The following is a 16331-nucleotide window of genomic DNA, read 5'->3' as shown; positions in this document are numbered from 1 at the left end:
AACTCTTAAATAGAGATTTACCGAATAGAATCAAAATGTAAAAGCGATTATTTCAATTTCTTCTTCCTGTTAATGCCCCTCATGGGTTTGAGTCGATTATTTTCAACCAGATGATATTACCAAATGATGTATTACAAGATCTTTTTTAAGTAGTGGTTTCTCTGATTTTCAGAATGTCACCAATAACTGAAAGGACATCAGATGACTTGTCGTTTATAGGGCGTCTATTACCAGAGATTGAGTTCCTGTGAAATCTGGTACAGCACAAGTCGAAACATGTCAATTTGGAATTGCTTATTTGATATCGAATTTGTAAATGTCGAATTTGAGTAAGATATCTTTAAACATATCATACTTATTACCACACGTACCCAAACAGTCGGGCAATTCAGGACGGTGTTTTGAAAAAATTGAATTGAATACAAGAGGAGAAAGAAAAAAATCTAGTTGAAATTTAAAGTTTTGATTGGATATATCATGTAGAAGTTTTTGATGATTGTGTAGCATTTTTCACATTACTTTTAGATTTTTTAATGAATAATCCAGCATCATTCGAAAAAATTTACAGTACCTATATAAATTTTAAAATACACACTCGGCCTATTCGGCCGACCGAATATTCGGTACATCTCTACTCTCAAATTTGCTGGTGGATCATGGAATCATGGCAGAGTTTTGAACAGAAAGGAAGCTTTTAAGACAGAAAATGCCCCCAAGTCAACTCGATTTAATGTAGCGTTAGACTGAGTCTATTCGGGGTCATTTTTTAATTGCTCAAACCCTGGGGTCTAAAAAGCTTCGTTTCGTTCAAATTCATCCAAGACATTTTAAGTCATGAGTCAAGTACATGAGTCAATTTTTACTAAGAAAATTTAATATTTTGTTCGGATGATTCAACATCGTTTACCAGTCGTTTAACATCGACTGGCATTGTTCTGAGTTACAACTATAACAAATTTAATTTGTCGAGTTATTTATGAAAAATGGGGATGAACAAAAAAAATTCTAAAAATTCTAAATATAAATAGTTTTAACAATGTTAAGCTTCCAAATCCCTCTCTTTTCTACGTCCCTGCTCAGTGTTTTTAAGCTCTCGTCATGGATCCTTGCTGGCGGGGTGGCCGCGGCACCAAGCGGTGAAGCAGGAGCACAGGCTAGCAAATGTTGGAGTCGGCTTTCGAGTTCGAACCTTACGTCCGGAGCAGATTCAGGAAAATGCGTCATTCATTTGTGTTACGATCGTCGGTTCGAGCGGTTCGCGTTTGTCGGATTTCGTAGCCGTAAATTTTCTGCGGTGAGTTGCAACTTGAAAATTGCGATTCCTCTACGCTCTGTTGTACTTGGTGTACAAAACGTTTGAATTTTTTTTTTAAATGGTAGTTTTAATGCTGACCCCTTAAACATTGCATTCCGGAAGGTATTTAATAAACCATGAAATCGTGATGTCAGTTCGGGATACATATAAGAAAGTTCAAGGGAAGTGGGTTGACCTGGCCCTTGGATGGAAGCAGAAGGAGAGATCTGGGCAAGACTGGTTTATTTGGAAGATCTTTAAAAAGAGAACTGCTGTAAGAACCAAGGCAACGGAACTGCATTAAGTGGAAGGAAAGGGGGGATGAGTTAACTTGGCTCGAAGTGCGTGTTGCGTGGCGATTTTTTTTCTGTTACATCCTCCAACAAATTTATTGTATAAGAACAACTTTAAGCCTCCTGGTGTATGCATTGATGTGACTCGATGCATATGTAGGTTCATGTATGCAACGAAACGCAGCAAGATGTAAACACAGTGCATGATGGCTTTTATGCGCAACGGGAATGACCGTGATTTGGCTGGCTCTCTAGGAGCGAAAGCCGGGAAGTACGCGTGGGGGAGTGGGAATTCTTCGAAGTGCAATGCAGTTGATGATTGTTTTGTGGTGCACGATTCTCATGCACCCTTCTTTCACTGGAACTGGAGCATTTGGCGAAGTCAAGGGTGAAGTGCAAATGTAAAATGCAGTTTTGGAACATGTCGTACGGATTTAAAACGTTTGTTCCCATGTATACGATATTGGACTTTCTTCGCAAGAACTGATTAAAATCATTCATTTTGAAAAGGATTAAAAAACTTTTTTTTTGCGTACAAAAATAAATATGAAACGAAACAAAATAATAAAATTGATAAGCATCTATTTCTCAAGGTGAATGGAACCTGTAATCTTGTATTAGCAATAGAACAAGAGAATACTCAAATTGTATTCTCTGATTTTATCAACGTCTTTTGGCGAGCGTCAATAACTAAACACACAAATTCGCTTATTGTCCGGATGTTCGGAGCCACACTTTTTTGTTTAATTGCAAGGGACAATTTTTAAGCAGCCAACTCAAACCAAAAAGCCACATCTGGTTTTTTCCGATGACCTTGGAAATTTCTAATTGATATTAACGGGAACCAACAAATTTATTTATGATTCTTTCCTAAACATGCCGATTGTCACTGCTTTTGTACATGACTAATACATGTCAACTTAACACCCTTTCAAATCCTCAGGGGAGCTATCTGAAACCTCTAGTTTCCCTTCTGTTTAACGAATTGAGTGCTTTTCTTGGGTTGTACGCCATCAATCTAAAAAAAATCCGTTTAATTTCCTCCTTGGTTGATTGCTGTGCTTCTAAGGAGTGTATTTGAAAAAAAATGCAACACTTGTTTTGTGAACAATTTCTAAATGCATGGGTTGAAATTGATGAAATTTTCATTGAAGCTACCTAGTGATATAATGTGTACATGTGCAAAATTTGGTAATAATCTGTCAAGTGGTTTTTAACAAATTTTTTTGGACACGATCGAGAAAAGTTCTTATTAGTCCCAGTTGAATACCCACAAACAAAAACAGGAAATAAAATATTCGACCAGAGTTCATATTGTAAATTGTTTAAGGAGTTCGAAAAAAAAAACGCATAAACTACCAACCTGTACGGAAAATTTACTTACAAGTTGAGAGTCAAAAATCAGCTAAATAGATTTAGTCGATTATCTAAAACAGATCCATACAGATGCTTGTCATAACAATCACAGTGCATGAAACCATCATTATATATTAACGATAGCTTTCTAGAGCACATCTACGAAAATTTGCAAGTAAAGATTGACTTTTTTTCACTAAAATTCCTAGCGCACGCTGGAAATTTACTCAAATGAGCCCTAATTTGGCCAGAGCACTTGAAAATAAATGAGGATCAAACCCTGTTAGTGGCATTGTAATTAACGAAAAAAGCCGAAAAGTGAACTTTCCTAGTAAATATATAAAAAAGGCTACCTCCAAATGCAACCGTTTTCCCACTTCAGCACTTCAATAGGTTCCACAAAGTTGATACTCTGTTTAGATTGGATATGGAATCGTTCCTTTACGCAAAAACTGGGGTGGAGTGACAGGAAGCCAAATATGTTATTTTAGTGCCGAAGGAAGACGTTCGACTAAATTAGTCATAACTTCGACCAAATTAAAAATTTTGAGTTATTGTAAAGGTAAAGCTTCAGAAAATAGAAAACGTTATCTAAAATAGTCTTGATTTGGACAAATATAAAAATCTAATAATTTCTATATGGGACGCTTTCTCAAAAACTACTTGACAGAACGCCACAAAAATTTGCACATATAAACATTACATTACTAGGCGGCTTTGCTGAAAATTTCATCAATTTCCATGCATGCATTCACATTCACATTCACAAAACAAAGTGTAGAATTTTTTCGAATATACAGGGTGTTTAATAAGTTCGAATACACTTTGTAACCAAATGGTGTGGTAAAGCCGTAGCATATATATCTGACTTTTTTATTTAGAGTAATTTTGTGCTATTATCAGACAAACTATTCCTGGTGTCGAAGAATTAATTTTCATTAAGTGTTCGTTTTTTATCAGCCTTTTCACACCACAAGTACTGGTACAGACAAAAAATCCAATTTTCTGACCAAAATAAATAGTTTACAGGTCACCTAATCTGCCTACTTTGGTCAAATTCTCATGTTCATGGATGATTTTGAGAATAAACAAGCCTACAGAATTTCTAAACTTGTCTCATATAAATTCTATTTTTTCGTATTATGTGTGAAATGTCGAAAAAGTAGCTACGTGCTAGCTGATTTTCATCAAAAAGCTCATCAACGTGATGGAGGATAGAATAATTGCACATCATAAATAGATGAAAACCATTAAATATGTGTTTGTGTAACTTTAAGTTTACATTTGTCATTAATCATCAATTTAGCATCATCATTTATCATCAATTAAATATCAAGGTCACCAAATTTGTATTTTTCCGAGGGGCAATGCATCTAAAACATATTTTTGACTTATTTGAGTGCCCTGAATCTAAATATGCAATAATTCGATCAGCTTTTTTATATTGAAATAATTTTTCAAAACAGGGGAAGGAAGTTCAGCACTTTTTTTTGAATAAACTTGAAAACAAAACATTGCAATCTAAAATTAAAGTTTTGAATCTATTATCAACTTTCATCAAGACTTTAAGTAATTTTGAGTTCTGCGAAAAAAGTTACTTTTTGTTTACTTATCCTTATTTAACGAATGTTTAAAGAAGTTTTAGACCAAATTCAATTTACTATACTTTTTAAGGCATGAATCTAAGCATTTTGCAGTTTCCAATAAATTTAAGAAAGAAATTAAGTTTTTTTTTCAACTTTCTGCAGTAATATAAAAAAATACTTTTAATGATTTATTTTTTCAAAATATTTAAAAAATGTTGAATTTTATTTTTTTTTTCGATTATGCTTAATCTTTTTCAAAATATTATTCCTTAAGGGGGGGGTAGGGTCTAACGGGTATAAAAAAAACACCATTTTCACGATTTTTTTCTAGAGCTATCGTTCAAACAAATGTATTCAAATTTTTTGCATTATACAAAGCATTGTTAAAAGAACATTTAGTAATTTTTTCTTAGAAAAATATTGAAAAATGAGCCGGTGACGGAGCATTTTCGAGGATGCCTTTTAGAAAACAGGATTTTCGGTGGACACTGTAATTCAGCACAGAATCATCTGAAGTCAAAAAATCAGAGCGAAATATTTTAAATAGATGTTTTTCTGGACCCCAACGTTTTTTTTAACTTAAAAATATTTTTATGAAATTTTTGTGGCTGTTTGAAGTAAAAACTACGATTTTTCACTTAAAAATCCGCCATTTTTCACCTCTAAAATCTCCCCAAAGTAAAAAAAATCAAAAAAGAAAAACGTTGGGGTCTGGTATTTTATATGTAGAAAATATGTTCCAAATTTGAAAAGAATCGGATAAGAAGTTTTCAAATGACGATGTCCACGGACTTTAAAAATGTGCTTTCGAGAAAAACGCGTTTAAAGTTTCTGCTCTTGCTTTCTTGCAGTATTAGATAGGAGGAGATACAGGCCTATAACTTCTACAGTTTTGCTTCAATTGACTTGAAAATTTGACACAACATTCTTGAAATGTTTTACAATAAGAAAATAAAAAAATAAAAAAATCGATTTTTTGAAAGTGTTAGACCCTACCCCCCCCTTAATTGAATGAATACACAACAATAATAAACAAAATCATAATCAGATGTCTTCTAAAATGTTGGTTTAATAGTTAATCAGTCACCAATGATTGATTTCACTTAAATCTCACAAATTTCAAATTTCCATATTATCAAAACTAAATTTGACAAAATATTTGAGTTCAGGACACTAAAATCTTCAAAATCAATCATTAAAACAGCAACAGCAGTTTTTTATTCAATTTTAAATAATATAGCCATGGTATTAAATATTTTAGAAATATTTTTTTATGTTGTTCAATTCTGAATTTTTGTTTTCAAAAAAAAATCCTTTACATTTTTCGAAATAACATAATCACATTTTTTTTCAAATTCAAAACACTACAGCGGATTTTTTCAACCAACGCTGCAGTTGAAAATGAAGAAAAGAAATGTAAATTAAGATGAATAATAAATAAAATTACAATTTCCTAAAAATTACTCATGATTGATTTTTTACCTGTTTTGACATGTACTTTAGAATTCAGATTTTCTTTTGAATCTGTGTTCTGGAATATTTATTTCAAATTTAAAAACTGAACTGCTTAGAAATTATTTTGAAGTAAATTTCTAGTTCAGTATAAGGAACATCGTTTTGAAAAATTTATCAATAACTTACCGAAAAACTTTCATGGTGATTTGTTTTAGAAATTTCGATTTATACTATCAGTAAAATTCATTATTTTTAGAGTATGTGATAATAATGAGTAAGAAAATGAATGCAATTCATTTCCTTATCAAGTGTGATTTTTATTATTATTGGCCTGTGATATAGCTCAGTTGGCAATTCTGTTGTCTCCTGAGCAGATGTCCGCGAGTTCGAGCCCAAGAGTAAACATCGAACACAGTTGTACCGGATAAGTTTTTCAATAACGATCCGCCAACTGTAACGTTGATAAAGTCGCGAATGCCATAATGATGGTAAAACGACTATAATCGAAACAAAAAAAAAATTTATTAACCTTCGCACGGGCCTGTTCCTACCCATATATCATCGCATGCCAAATTTGGTTCCGTTTGCTTGATCAATTCTCGAATTGTGCGAAAAATTTATGGGAACACCCCTCCCCGATTCTTATTTGCCCATTGGAAGTAGACAGACAGACAGAAATCCATTTTTATATATATACTAGCTGACCCGGTGTGCAATGCTACACCTTGCAAAAATAAATATAGTTTGTAAAAATTTATTCAAATTTATATTTTTATAAGCATTTTTTTTTAATCAAACCTCATCATGGTATAGAACCAACAACTTTGAAATGAGAGCTGCAGCTGGAGTTCCGAATTGCAATTCAAAGATGGTATGTATTATTAACTGAAGTTGATCTCTAAACTTGTTTTTCAAGATCTGAAATTTGTACTCTGTTTTTAAAGCTTCATAATGACTCAAATAATGTCAATATTTATGGATTTTCCACCTTTTTTCCCAAAGTGGGAAGTTACGAACTTCCATAAAAACATTTGTCCCATCTAATTTTGAGTTATGCCAAATATCCGTACGCAAAAAAACCCTCTTTTAAAATATGATCCCTTCTTTGAAAAGCTCTTTATCTTATACTTACATGGGAGTTCCCCCATCTTTCCAATTTTGTCCCCCACTGCTTGAAGAAGGTAGGCTGATTTACCTGGCTCGAGTTTATATAAATTTCTAATTGAAAGAAACAGATTCGCATATTGGAATTTATTGCACATTGTACTTTATGAAAATAGAATATTGAAAACCGATCAATAGTGTGAATCGGGACAGATTTTTGAGTATATTCCTAAAATTCTGTATTATGAGCACTTCCAGCCCCTGATTAGCTTTAGATGATTTATTTGTTTTGATTTTCAGAATTATTTAAAACAAAAAGCTCTCATTTTCATTTCTAAATTCGTTTCAGTTGTGTATCAGGTCCGGAGTAACAGTTTTTAGAAGAAAACATTTTTTTTATTTTTTTTGTAACAGAGAAAAGTTGAACGTTTGAACATGCTCTAGTGTTCCTTGAATGAAAAAATTTCGGATAATGAATTCCCTCACTTTTGGTCAATAAAAATCAGTTTATTTCACTGATACCTTTGACTTATGAACACGTCAGGCCTATCTTATCTAATTTAAAGAAAAGGCTCTTGATCAGTTCATGTGTTGGAACAGATTTTATTGATCTTTTTTTCGGTTGAGTACATTTTTACATGTTCAACAAAATGATTCTGACCTACCTCTGTAGAAAACATCTTATTCATATTTCTTTTATCAATATGATGCAAAAATAACCTTGTAGGTGAAATGGGTTAAAAAATTGTATGTAAATTCTTTACTTTCTGATTTTTTTTTCAATTGTCCGCAAAGTGTCATACCATTATTTCATTAGCATCAGAACTAAATTTATATTTTTAAAACAACAAATGCTACCTACATGACTATGAACTAAATATGGAAATATTTTTGCAAATCTTTCAATTAGTTTTGATTCGATTGATATAATACCAATCTGTGTCACATCTAGGCGTCATTTATTTCCACGTGCTGTGTACATTTAGGCAAGAAAAAAACATATCTAGGTTGCATATAGCTCCCACGTGCATAAGAAATATAGGTACTTGGTTGAGAAACAGGCGCCTGATTGTTGAATTTCTCCAGCGACAATGAACTGTATGTTTTGGTTTCTATCCACTTGCGACGCCGTTTGCTTGACCATAGAGATAAAAAACAAACCCCTCAAAGAAAAGAAAATTTCTTATAATGGATGACTTATCAATTTCAGATTTTGTCAAAAATAATGTATATGTTTTTTTCGATCGGCAAAATGTCAATCTGAATCACATTTAGGCGTCATTCATAACCATGTGCTGTACAAATGAGCTAGGAATCAAGTAGGAAAAAAATCACATCAAGGCCTCATATCGCCACCCCTCGCATTGAAAATATGCTTGGTTGAGAAATACGCGCCAAAATATTCCCACTGATCAGTATGCTATGCCATGGTTACTATCCTTTCGCGACGTATGTTCGCGACGCCTCGACCATAGAGACGAAAAACAAACCGCCCAAAGGAAAAAAAATCTCGAGAAAATGGATGTCATGACTTTAATTTGTTTCGAAAAACTACAAATTTTGTATGGAAGCACCCCCTCCCTTAAGTCGGATGGGGTTTTAACTATTATAGAAACCATCTCCGGCCCCAAAAACCCCCAGATGCCAATTTTGACGATGATCGGTTCAGTAGTTTCCGAGTCTATAGGGAACAGACAGACAGACAAACATTCATTTTTATATATATAGATACTAGCAGACCCGGTAAACTTCGTCTTACCATGTTCAATTTGGCGTCCATTTTAAATTTTTCCTAGTTTTCTTTACATTTCCCTTCTTTCCCTTTACTCGAATCATTTCACTCAATTCTATCAAAATTAAACCAAAGAAATTAAACTCAACGGGTCTTTTAAAATCCAACTATTGTAACTTGTTCAATAAATATTTGTATGTTGATAATATGTGCATTTCATTTGCTGTATTCCATTCAGTAAGTTTATTCCGTTTTGTTATATTGTTTTTAATATTGGGACAATTTTTGGAGTATTTGCCGAATATTTTGCCTAACGCAGTGCTTTCGGCTCCCAATTAGCTTTGGATGGTGTATTTTTTAGAGCTGAAGAAATAAAAAAAAACATAAGAAAAAAAAACTTTACTAACCATTTTCAAACAGCTTTTTATTCACCATCCTCATCCTTCGGATCAGTTTGAATTAAAATCCATATTTTCACCAAAATCATATCCAAAAAGATTCGCCTGATACTTAAGTTAAAGACTGTACTCATTTCAACTTAAAGTGTTCCCAACAGCACTTGTCACGGCATTAAATTTGGCGATTTTGCGTATTGCAAATTCCTTTTTTTTATTCAAGCAAAAAATGCAAATTAATTCCTTTTAATTCCTTTGAACTTTGAACAAAGAAACGATTGGTTTTGAAAAGAGGAAAACATATGTTTAGATATATTCACCCATTATTTTAAAGATTTTAATTGAAGCAGTTCTGATTTCAAAATTTCCTGAACATTGTTGGTGGTGATCTGCGATTTTATTTAGGATTACGTTATATTTTATAGATTGAATAACATTCAATTGAAAAGCAGATTTTTTTAAATTTAATAGATCGAACAGAAATAATCTGTAACGGGCTTCGATGGTTTCATGAGTTCATTTTGATTCCTGGAAATTATCATATAAACAAAACCTTAATAAAAATAATGTGTCTTTTTTACTGTAAATCTTAATTTTCAAAAATGAAACACCGGTTAAATCCTAAAGAATATCACCACAGTTCAACTTTCATATTCTCTGAAAAAAGGTATTTTTTTCAAAAAAAAAAAAAATAAAATAAAAAATTAGTTATGTTGACAAAAAGAAATATCGAAGTATACATTTGTCCCATTTATTGGGGCAAGTGAAAACACATAGGTCTTTTTCAGATGCGTCAGTGAAAAGACTTTAAAATTAATTTAATACTTGTTCTTGTTTGTCTGTTTTATCAACTTTCATTGCTATATCCTAAGTTTTTCTCCGGAATAAATTAATGCTTGGTACTTCAATTTCACTGAATGCTGTTCAACCAAAAGACCTTGATTTATAAAGACCTTTATAATAATTTTGAATATCCGCTTCAGATTCAACACTCGGGATATCCTTTCTGGCCATTTTGGAGATAAAATTCTTAAATTGTAGATGTTTCATAGCTAAATGGCGCGTTTTCACTTATTCCACCTAAGAAATTACAGGAATTAATATAATTTTTAACACTTTCAGGTCATATTAAAAGTTCATCATAAAAATCTGCTGCCCCTGGAATATCAATCACAAATAAACTTTTCAACAAAAAAGTGAATCAAAAGTCTCTCCTATATAGCCAAACTATGTAAAACAAAAACACACTTTTTATGTTAACTTTGTACTTGAATTGTGTTAACGTGTAAACAGTTTTTTGGTGAATGATTTAAAAAAAAGAGTTAAGTTTATTTATTCAAATTTTTTTTGGGCCCAACAATTATTTAGATGAAGAAATAATGTATAAATTTTTTGTAAAAGTTGATAGTTTGCACTTGCTCTAGTCTACTTTCTTATTTGAAAATTCTTCCAGAAAATGCATATCCTCACTTTTTGTCATTAAAACGTAGATTATTTTATTGATAACTTCAATTGCAAAAAATTAAATAGTTCATTCAGTTTTAAAAGGCTTCAATCATATCCAATCTATTTCAAAGAACAGACTCTTGTTGAGAGGACGAATGACCAAGTTGGTTAAAATCTTCTATAAATACACAAAATAGAATAGAATAGATTCTTGTTCAGTTATTGTGTCTAGCGTTCTAGGCGTATTGGATTATACGAAATTGAATGTAAAGCTTCCCAATTTCTTATTTTCAAACGTCCGCAATGTGTCATAACATTATTTCATATTTATCTTTACCAAATTCATATTTTTTGGACAACAATTTACTACTTAAATTAACACGAATTAAAAATGGTTTTAATATTTGAAATCGTTTATATGGTTTTGATTCGATCGATAAAATATCAATCCGTGTCACATCTAGGCGTTATATATTACCATGTGCTGTGTACAAATAAGCAAGAAAAAAAAAAAACTCATCTAGGTTGCATATCGCCCCCACGTGCAAAAGGAATATGGGTACTTGGTTGAGAAATAGGCGCCTAATTTTTAAATTTTTCCAGCGATCAATGAACAGTATGCTTTGGTATCTTGCAACGACGTTTGCTAGCGACGCCTCGCCCATGGAGACGAAAAACAAACCTCTCGAAGAAAAGAAAATCTCTAAAAATGGATGCCTGACGTTTCAATTTCAGATTTTGGCAAAACAAATATTTTATGTTGTATTCGATCAGCAAAATGTCAACCTGAGTCACATCTAGGCGTCATTCATAACCATGTGCTGTAGAAATGAGCTAGGAATCAAGAACAAAAAAAATCACATCAAAGCATCATATCGCCACCACTTGCATTGAAAATATGCTTGGTTGAGAAATACGCGCCAAAATACTCTCACTGATCAGTATGCTATGCAATGGTTACTATCTTCTAACGACGTCAGGTCACGACGCCTCGACCTTGGAGACGAAAAATAAACAGCCCAAAGGAAAAAAAAAACTCGAAAAAATGGAAGCCATGACTTTCATTTCATTCAAAAAACTACAAATTTACTTATTGCGGACAATTTATGCGACTTTCTGTTATTTTTATTCGATATAAACCGATTCGCATGGCTACAGAATATTCTAAAAATAATTTCATTTGAATCGTTTGGGCCATTTCGGAGGAGTAGTACTACAAACACCGTTACAAGAGAATTTTATATAATAGATATATATATATAGATTTTACACAGAATAAAAAAAAAGTGCCTTGGCCAAATACAGGAAACCTATTTTGACTGACTCTTTATAAAAATCGTCAGCATTCTTATGGAGAACGAAATTTCAACAATAGAGGAGCGTGCCGCGTACGGTGGACTCGAGAAACCGCTGAAGCTCATATAATTGGTTTAAGGTAAAAAAAAAATCCTAAACAAAAGGTGTGATTGACCATTATTGAATTACCTTTCCATTTGAGTAAAAAAAATCTGTCCAGTTGATTTTGAATTACCGTTATTTTAATTTGTATTCGAACTTAAAGTCTGTTTCACATAAAATCTGGTTGGATAAAATAGATCATTTATCCGCAAAGAAATAACGTACAACAAAAGTAAAAATGTCATTTTGTAGGGTTTTTATTCCACTTTAAGGAAAAAAATACATAAAAATCATTCGTCAGCTTTTCGGATGAATTTTCGAACTTTTTTTGTGATACCACCCATCATTTTCCGCACAGTACTGCACAGAAAAAAATTTTGACTATTACGTGTCACTGAAAACTGCAACCTTTAAAATAAATCACCTGTAATTAACAAAACCTGTAATTTTAAATTATTGTCCTTGAAAGTTAACGAAGATTCATTTATTATTATAGCAAATGTCCTGTAAAAAAGTACACTAAAAATTAAATGTCACGTAATCATGTTTTCGACCTATAAAATTATGGTAAATGTCCTGCTCCTTTTTGTTACAGGACATTTTTGTAATTTTACAGGAAATAATTTTTGCTGTGTGCTGGTAACCTCATTTGCCATCTTGTTCCACCACTTTTCCATTTGAGCGGGTTTTTTCATGGTTCAGCCACATTTCTTCAGTTTGCCCTTAACTATTCCCCAAAATTTCTTGATGGGACGAAAATCCGGACAGTTTGGTGGATTGATACTTTTTTCAACAAAATCGATCTTGTTCTCCTTATACCACTTAACGACATCCCGGCTGTAGTGGCAGCTTGCCAGGTCCGTCCAGAACTTCACCGGACCTTTGTGGGACCGAATGAATGGCAAAACCCTCTTCTGGAGACATTCTTCTTTGTAAACATTTCCATTCATTGTGTCCCCAGTGATGAAAACCTTAGTCTTCTTCCCACAACCACAGATCCCTTGCCAAATCATCAACTTACGAGCAAATTTATCTGTGAAAACAAACTTGAATCTACCCGCAACATTCCCTTTACGCTTCGCAAGGTAAAATTTGTTAACGGGTATTTGTCCAAAATCCATTTTGACGTAAGTTTCGTCGTGCATCAAAATGCATCCGTTGTACTTGGTCAACATTTTCTCGTACAACTTCCTTGCCCTGGTTTTGGCAACCAGGTTTTGTTTCAGCGTCCTGTTAGGGCGTTTGCTTGCATAATATGACCGCAAGCCTTCTCGTAAACAAATTCGTCGAGCTGTACTGTGGTTCGTCTTGAACTTTTTCGCCAAATCACGCAAGGAGATTCCAGGATTATTGTGAACTGATCGAATTACCTTTGCTCGCAGCTTCCGGTCATATGTTCCACTTTTACGCCTGGTTTGTTTTGCTCGATCCACCGTAAGGGTCCCCCGTTAACGTTACAGCACCGAATTTACAGTCGATTTTGGATATTTCAGGAATTTCGCGATCTTTACCCCTTTACCCCAGAATTTTCTCTCACCTTTCGCGTTCCATCGTCCATAAATTTTGACTGACTGCTTCAATCTTGATGAAATTTTCACCACTAAGTAAACAAACCATCCGGATCAAAACCGAACATGGATGCTTAGTTAGGACCGTGGAATTACTTTTTGCAGGAGGCTCAAATTTCCAGCATATTCTCAAGGCAGTAGCCAGTATTTTGCAGTTTTTGGTTTTATACGACTGCAGAATCCGCAATTTTATGGTTCACAGTATAAATCGATGTATTGTGCTCTTGTGTAACAATTTTAACTTTAATGTGCCAATTTTGACCCATATCATGGGTGCACGCGAAGAATATCGAGAGAGTACAACTATGTTTTTTTCAGATACGCCCTAGTCGCTTTATTTCCACCTTCCGCACCACCCAAGTTGCAAATAATTTCCGAATAGGGCAAATATGCAATCTAAAAGTTCAATTATGGTTTACGAAAATGCGTGTCGGTTACCAATGCGACGCATCACTAATCATCAATCACTAAAGTCGTTACCTATAAAGTTCGCCATCCAGACTTTTCCAAATATTTTTTCAAATGCTCAAAAAAAATAATAGTTGGCATCTCCATTTAGACATGTAGTTGGTAATGGTGATGTTTTTCTTAATGACAACACATACTTTCAAATAAAATTTTAAATACATAATTACAAATTGAACTGTAAAAACAAAATGACGCTAAAACAAAATTCTTAATTTGTTAGATGTTTTTGGATAAGTGGAAACAACCAAGCACTCACTCACAGCTGCACATTTTCTGATTATCACTGTGACAAATTTTTTGAATTATTTATTAACAAATGTGGAGGAGAGGCCATAGAAAAACAGCCGAGTTTATATTTTAATTTACTCGATAGTCCAAAGGACTCAAGAGTTTAGTTTTTTGTAGGCCTAAATGTATTGTTTTAAGCTATGGCTATCTATTGATAAACGACTTCGGAAATAATCTATAAATTAAGTGACGAAGTGATGTCACTAAGGAATTTCGCAGCAGTGAAAAGTGTCCCCTGTGACGAAACCAAACTGAGCAAGAATAAATGAGCGACAGCTCCAATGGGCTCCCCATCAAGGAGCTCTTCGATACCTGTGTAATTCGTAAAAAAAAATACAAAGAAGGTACACATCTACAATCTCATCCCCCCTTGCTGCTTCCGCCGATACTCCGCATATTCGTTAGCTCAACCCAGCCAGATTGACCACAATACAAGGTTTGTGCAAAATTGCCGGTTCCCCCCTTGTTCTCTGAGCTGCTCAGAGCTCCCCCCAAACGGGTGGCCCCTCTCAAACATGTCGAAGCAATTGTTGTGCTGTGCTGCTGTTGTATGTAACTCGTCATAGTTGCTCGCTCACCCTGCTGTTGGCTCACTGGTTGGCGATTCTGGGGGAGTTCAGCCGCCGTGAAAGAGCACATCACGGCTCAGTTCGCGTTGGGACAGAGTGCAGTTTGGATCAGCAACAATTTGAGCGAGCTGCTCCCGGTTCGGAGATTCACGCGAAGTGATTGAATGTTTAATTTGGTCCACTACTGGCACGCAGGCATCATTGCAAATGGTTATTATTTTGTTTTTGCGCGTTTGCGGGCATTTTTTTCGTTCTCGATAAGCGACCGAAAATGTGACCGCCTTTTCGAAGGTGTGTAATCGGAATTTGTGCTTACGTGTTAAGTTTGGGTTAATCCGAATCAATTTTTTTTTCTATCGGTGCCATACGCCTCGTGGGTCTTTGACGATATATTGAAAAAAGTTATAAAATACTAAAGCAAATGCAACATTGCAAAAATAAAAATATTGCGCAAAATGAGGAAAAATCTCTGCTAAATGTACATATGTAATTGTACTGCAACTATACATTGTGTATTGGTTTGGCTTACAGATTAGTGTTTGGTGTTTATCCAGAATTCTCTGTGTTTGAGTGTGAAAAATTACGGGAAGCCCATAGCGGGAGACCGATTCGATTCGAAATTAGTGCATCCCAGTCATTTTGTTTGCGATTTCAATGCAATAACACGAAGGAAAAAAAGTAAACGATAGCTGAACAAGCAGAAAAGGAAAAATAAAAAAGTTTTCACAAAGCGTGTGCAAAATAAGTAAAAAATAAACCAACCGAAAGCAAGAATAGCAACCAAAAATAAAACAAAATCGCATATAATTGAGAATAATATTTGGTGTGTATACGTTTGTGATAAGTAAAACGCAGAAAGTCAGAATTCGGAGAGTGAGAATCGTCCGTATACGTCTATGAAGATAGTGTTTTTGTTGGGCTATTTGTGCAAATAATTTTTCGGGGGAGATTCGGGCTTTCGCAATTGCCGTGTGGTACTGCTGCCGCTGCCGGTTATTTTCAAGAGCAAATGATGCGCCCGGTGTGAGTGCATCTCATCATACTTGTGGAAAATTGAGTGCTGTCGTGGTTGAAAAGAGAGAGTGGGTGCAAGAGCGCTCAGGAAACGTGAGATCCTCACAGGTGCGAGAGAGGGAGAGTTTTCGGGAATTAAATTGAAGGGTTAAGTAAAATTTAGTGACTGCGTTTAACTGAGGATTAATTCAAGGATCACCGAGTGGAATTTTCCGAAGGCGTCTGTGAATTTGAAGGTAAGTTTTGAACACAGAAGAACACACAGCATAAATTACTAATACTATTGAAGAAAAGTCTTATTAATCCCCGAAACTCAAGAAACTAAATAACTAAAAATAACCTCTTGAAGTTGTTTTTCCAGTCTA

General features: G+C 34.1%; 1 protein-coding gene across 2 annotated transcripts in view; it reads left to right on the top strand.

Annotated features, from left to right (window-relative positions):
* Nucleotides 1-14943: 14943 nt before the first annotated feature.
* LOC129748402 (protein argonaute-2) overlaps nucleotides 14944-16331 on the top strand; it is a 98088-nt gene continuing 96700 nt past the window's right edge. The window contains exon 1 of one of the 2 annotated variants that reach the window (XM_055743014.1): nucleotides 14944-16202. The gene's annotated coding sequence lies outside the window, so the exon portion shown is untranslated. The remainder of the gene's footprint in view (nucleotides 16203-16331) is intronic. The other variant, XM_055743013.1, reaches the window with a different exon arrangement.

This window comes from Uranotaenia lowii, chromosome 2 (assembly GCF_029784155.1).
Source record: "Uranotaenia lowii strain MFRU-FL chromosome 2, ASM2978415v1, whole genome shotgun sequence".
NCBI lineage: Eukaryota > Metazoa > Arthropoda > Insecta > Diptera > Culicidae > Uranotaenia > Uranotaenia lowii.
This window is presented reverse-complemented; position numbering and strand designations above follow the sequence as displayed.